At 41.4% G+C, this 5,679-nt stretch overlaps 1 protein-coding gene across 1 annotated transcript in view; it reads right to left on the bottom strand.

Annotated features, from left to right (window-relative positions):
- The window catches only part of dlc1 (DLC1 Rho GTPase activating protein), a 68,131-nt gene that overhangs the window by 44,592 nt on the left and 17,860 nt on the right, over positions 1-5,679 (bottom strand). The gene's annotated exons all lie outside the window — the stretch shown is intronic.

The raw sequence follows: 5,679 nt of genomic DNA on the forward strand, positions 1-5,679 counted from the left end.
CACACACACACACACACACACACACACACACACACACACACACATACCTCTGTTGAGTATCAGAGTCTAATTATCATCTGATTCAAATTGTTTGCAAGTGTGTGAGATTGTTTCAAAACACATAAATGCAAACCATCTGGGTCTGTGTCACAACACTACATCTGTCCTTCCCTTGCAGGCTTATGTTTCCCCTGTGATAAAACACACTGCAACCTGGATGTGAAAGGAAAATCTCTTAAGATGATCATGTTCTGCACATCTCTTTAAAGGGGCAACATTATATGTTTCTCAGGCATATATTCAAATACTATACAATAATAAAGTATCTATGTCACCTTTAGCTGTTATTAAAATGCTGTTTTTAAGTTTAAATAGAAAATACACTTATCTTCTCATCACTTCATCTTCTAAACGCCTTGAAATTGGCCTCTGTCTATTTAAAAACCTCCTTCTGCTTCTGTCTCGCCCATTTCGGGGGGGGGGTCCACGCTCGCGAGGGGGAGGGGGGGCTGCTATGATGCAGTTTACTTGGCATCTGAAAATACATTTCCTCAAAGTTATTTTTAATCTGAAAAGAGCTTCACTGAGTGAGAAGTAGTGCTAAGAGCACAGCAGACAGTTTAAAGCCAGGTACACACCAAACGTGTTTTGAGCAGCCGAAGCAGCCAGCTTACATGCAAAGTCTATGGTGGACACGCATCTAGGAGCACCGCAGTGTGTTGCGGCGCACTTTGGCAGTTTAGAGCAGCGTGCAACGCAGCAGTAGGATGCGGCAGAGCATTTTCCTGCATGCGGCACGTCTAAAGCAGTGGTTGCTGGAGTTCAACAAATTGAACTTTGGCTGCTCGACGCGCAGCAGCAACCAATCGGGGGAGAATATTTTTTTCACTTGACGGTTTCATGAACCCGATACAGACGGACAGGAGCCTTTTTAGCTGAAATCGACCGTCTGCAGTTGGTGTTCTGGCTGGAGATATCAGCACCGATGTGATGAGACAGCAGCTCGCTGAGCTCGGGACAAACAAAAAGTCCAAAAGTGTGGCGAAACTAACCGAACAAACCGCCTCTAAATTATCAGGTGAATTAATTATCTGATGTGCGCAACGTTCGCTTGCTCTTTAGTAAATAAAGCAAAGCCATTTTATTTATTTTATCTTTATTTTAACCACCAAGAGACCGGAAAACAAACAAAGACGCTCCTCCCATTGCGCATCTTCAAACGTGTTCGGTGTGAACGGACATCTGTTGACAAGCAGCCAAAAGCATGCGGCAGGAGCATTTTTGCTGCTCAAGATGCGTTTGGTGGGAACCCGGCTTAAGTTTCAGTTTCAGTTTCACCCGAGATCCTGCAGGAGTCATGGGCGGGGTGTGTGGGGAGGAGGGATGGGGTGTGCTCTGCCATGAGGAAGTTCGGCTTAAAGACACATCCCAGGGGCATTTCTGGTACCAAAAGGTGTTTCTGGTTCCCACCTGTCGTTTTGCTCCTCAGCATGGCTTCCTAAAAATGCTGCAGGATTTCTCAAACATGCATGAATGAGTCAAAGCAAGGCTTTGGGCATGTTTTTATGAGAGTTTAACATTATAACATGATATAAAACTCAAAAAAGTTGATTTTACATGATATTGCCCCTTTAAAACAAATGCACAGCATGCCAGAAGTATGTATGCTCATCTGAAGGCTACCTTCTGACATACTGACCCACTAATGGAGACAGGAAAGTGAGGGTGGTGGTTCYGAGTGGACTTCAAACAGTGCATGTAAACAGTATGTAAGGGTCTATGATCAAAATGTCAGGAGGAACAATGAACTGCAGAGTTTTTTTCACCAGTGTGGACAAAGAAACGTGTCAGTATAGTTGAAATATGTATGTCTGGGTGTGCCTGGTTATGACAGTGATTGTATGAAAGTCCTTTTGATGTGATGATGTGTTTGTAGCCATGCTCCGCTTTCAGACAAGCACTCTGTCTGTCCTGCAGTTCTACTCTCACTACATGATAACCCTGCCTGTTTCCAAACACCCCCCATAAAAACTTTACATGTAAAATGTAAAAGATAAAGAAAAATCCAGGGCTCAGAGGGGAAGATTTTCAAAATGTCTGAAAGCGGAAGTGGATTGATAATRTAATCTGGACCACATATAGCTTTCTTTTGAGCGACATTATTCATTGTTGAGTTTAGAAGACAGTGAGTCATTTAAGTCTGCTCCTTCCTTTTCATAGGCCCCTGCTTTTACACTGGTTGATGACTCTGCTTCATTCTCCACAACCTACTTGCTAGTGCTCTAAATTTTCATCACAACACTAAATAAGTGAACACCATAAAAACCTTGCGTATAGGTTGTTCCTACAATTGGCACCTGAAGAGTTTCCCCTTGACAACCAAACCGAGAGGAATGAACCAGCTGGGGAGTGTCAGAGCCGGCTGAGTCAGGACTGATTCATTAGTCTGGGGACAGCAGGGGATCCTCACATCATCATCTGTGGGATATTAGAATCCTTCAAGCAAAAGTTGGGGTTCAAAAGGACATAACCTCCAGTTACAACAATCACTGTAGCAAATAAAAAAAATCACCTAAATACTTTCTAACTCAATCATTTTTTTTTACTTTGTAGCAAAACAGAGCAAAAATAATAAATGACAAACTTGATGAGATCCTCCATGTCCAACACATTGATGGCTTATTTAGACTGTATTGTGATATACAGTATTACAATAACAAACATCTCTAGAGATCATATATCTTATGTTTGAAAGCCTACATTTGCTTTAACTGTTCAGGGCCATGGCAGGAAGTGAAGAATACTAAAAGTATGGCGAGAAAAAAAAAGTGAAGTTCTGTAAGAATTTTTTTTAAGCATAACATTGATGTGTGAGTCCCATACCAATCTGTTGAACTGCTAAACTAAGAATAATACCACAATGCCTCCTCAGACAGGACTGGGGAGACTTCTGTTGTTGTAACTCACAGCGTTCAGCAAGCTGAGTTCCTGTTGTAAATTCCCCCCCTAYACCATGGTTTCCTGTTCTGGGGACCACAGCTGAGGGGATAAAAGATGAAGCTCTCTGAACTGGGACACGTTAACAAACTTAGAAAATGTATTTTTGGAACAATACCACYAATTGTCATTACAGAAATCTGGAGCTGAGAGCACACCACAACAAATGTTTGTTTGAATTCCAAACCTTCAAATTTATCATTTTTGCGTGGTATTAAATATGAGAAGGCAGAATCACTTCCTCTCTGGGAAAACATGTATATGTATTCAATTTGGAGTTACAGGTGTGAAAACTAAACTGTATGACCTCCAGTTTCCTCACACAGGAAGCCAGGGAGAATGTGTTGTGGGGGTGGGACAGGAGGAGGCGCTGCTTAGGGCCGGGGGGTGTTGAGTCTGGAGTAGACGGACATGGGAGGCAAGGAATGTGACCTTGCAGAAACACACCGATTCCTGTAATGGGTATGCAGTGATGACTAAAAATAGGGGAATACAGTAGACTCAACTAAAAAAACAGAAAGAAGGTTCTTAAAAACAGAGATAAGTGAAAAGTTACTGCTGGTTTAGCTCAAAGCTAAAACAGCTTCATTAMATCCATCGCAGAACTTCCTCAGACGAGGATCATAATATTCCTAAAAGGTATGCAACGTCAGAAAAGCATCTCATAAATTGCAAAAGCAAATCAGGCAATGCACATAAATGATTTCACTTTGACATTTTCTGATATAAAAAATGTGCTCAAAATGTTCATTAGATTGAAAATGTGGAAAAAAGTGGGTATTTTTCTGCATCATTTGTGCTGCAAGTTATTTGTCCTATAGACAGATCATCACGCCRTCATGGCTGGAACAATGTAAATATGCTCCTATATTTACTCAGGCATCATGTTTATTTAAGGAGTTTAACTTTAATCAGACAGATGCAGAATCAGAGGCCGTCTGTTTTAAAAACTAAGATAACAAATTGACTAATTCCAGAAGATTTACAGGCCAAAACTCAGGTCTAGTTTTGTTTGTCAAGACAACAAAAGTCGTAGTTGTATTTTGCTGACATTGTATTTATTACAAATATTTAGGTTTGTTTATTTTATGAGATGTTTATTCATGTTTACTCATTTTGCTGTTTTACCTTTGCATTTGTAATTGATATATTTATTTTATATGTGCATTTTACATTTACCTGCCAGTAAAGAGACAAAAATGAAGAGGCAAGTTATTCATGGAAGCCACCATGATTTTAGCAGCCAGCCTCTTCCAGGGTTTAGTTTCATCAGTTTTTCTTTTCTCCTCCAGCAGAAAAGACTTGAAGTCCAGGTAAAAGGTGTTTACAGGGTCTTTATCATCTTCAGTTAACATAATCTGCATTATTCTCTGCCTCTTTTGAAGTCCTTGTGAAGCCCAGCATGTGACTGGCATCATGGGATTACAATTTGTCAACAGTGACCACATTGTCTGTACAGGAAATGAGTGACACTGACCACTCTCTGAAGTATATCCAGCACCACAGGTGGGTTCCTTCAGCTGCATCGTCACAAGAGTGACTTCTGTAGGAACMTTCTTGTTATTAATGACCGGTGAGCTTCTGTTGAACAGCGATAGTTAAACTTTCAATGAATGAGCTGTCTTTCACGGCAGAGCAGCGGGAGCCTTCAGGGCATGTCGTGTGATGTAACACTGTCACAAATGTGTCATTCCCAGGGGCTTAAACGCTGGAGATACAGAGGGGGCTTTGAAGTGTCGCAAATGAACACAAGGCTTTGTACTCCCCCCACCAAAGCTCCCATCATGCCCCCCATCTCCTCCTGCAGGGAACAGGGTTCCATCACAAAGACACAGCAATGGTGGTTACATAACTTGCTTACAGGGAGTCCAGTTGATTTAAATGAAGAAAAATGAACAAGAATGTGTGACCCCTTTTGAASTTGGCGCTGCACATTTTTGGCAAGCTTTTGCTGGTTTTTTTTTTTTTTTTGGATTAAAAAAAAGACTTCACTTGGGTCTTCTGCTAAAAGGTAGAAAGTATGCACAAAACACAAGCACACACGCTGCAACAAATACACAAAGCTTCTACGTGTCATTTCTCATTAAGKGTTCGGAGACAGTGGTTTGCAATTAGAGACCAAGAAAGACAAAGTGAGCGAGGACTCCTACCAAGCTTTGAGACAACAGGGAGCCAATCTGAAAGGCTTGTCGTTGTCTCGTTGTCATTGTTTACCAGTGGACTGACGATGTSCGGGGCGGAACCCATGTGGGGTGAGGGTGGGGGGTAGTGCTTAATGACCGCAGCTCTTTTGGAATCTGTCTGGGAGTAAATGTGTCCATCCACAGTTTCCTGATGAGCATGTTCAGCAGACTGCTGACAGAGGCCGGAGCCAGAGAGGAAAGAGGGAGGGAGCGAGCAGCATTTCTGGTAACAAGCACTGCTATAAAACGACACAACGTTTAATGTAAAGAAGCTTGAAACTGATAACTGTGATAATAAATACTACACCTGTAAAGGTTAGAAAGTCCAAATTCATTCAKTTACTCAGCAAAGTGTACTCCTTGGTTATATTTTGTAAAACACATATAACACAGTAGGCAATCTATTGTTTTTGGAGGGAGGGGGGTGTTAATCAAAACTTTTAAACATTACCAAAACAGGCATTTTACCTGAGTTTTATCTTTCTCAGGCAAATATGAA

This window comes from Austrofundulus limnaeus, unplaced genomic scaffold, assembly GCF_001266775.1.
Source record: "Austrofundulus limnaeus strain Quisiro unplaced genomic scaffold, Austrofundulus_limnaeus-1.0 Scaffold45, whole genome shotgun sequence".
NCBI classification, from domain to species: Eukaryota; Metazoa; Chordata; class Actinopteri; order Cyprinodontiformes; family Rivulidae; genus Austrofundulus; species Austrofundulus limnaeus.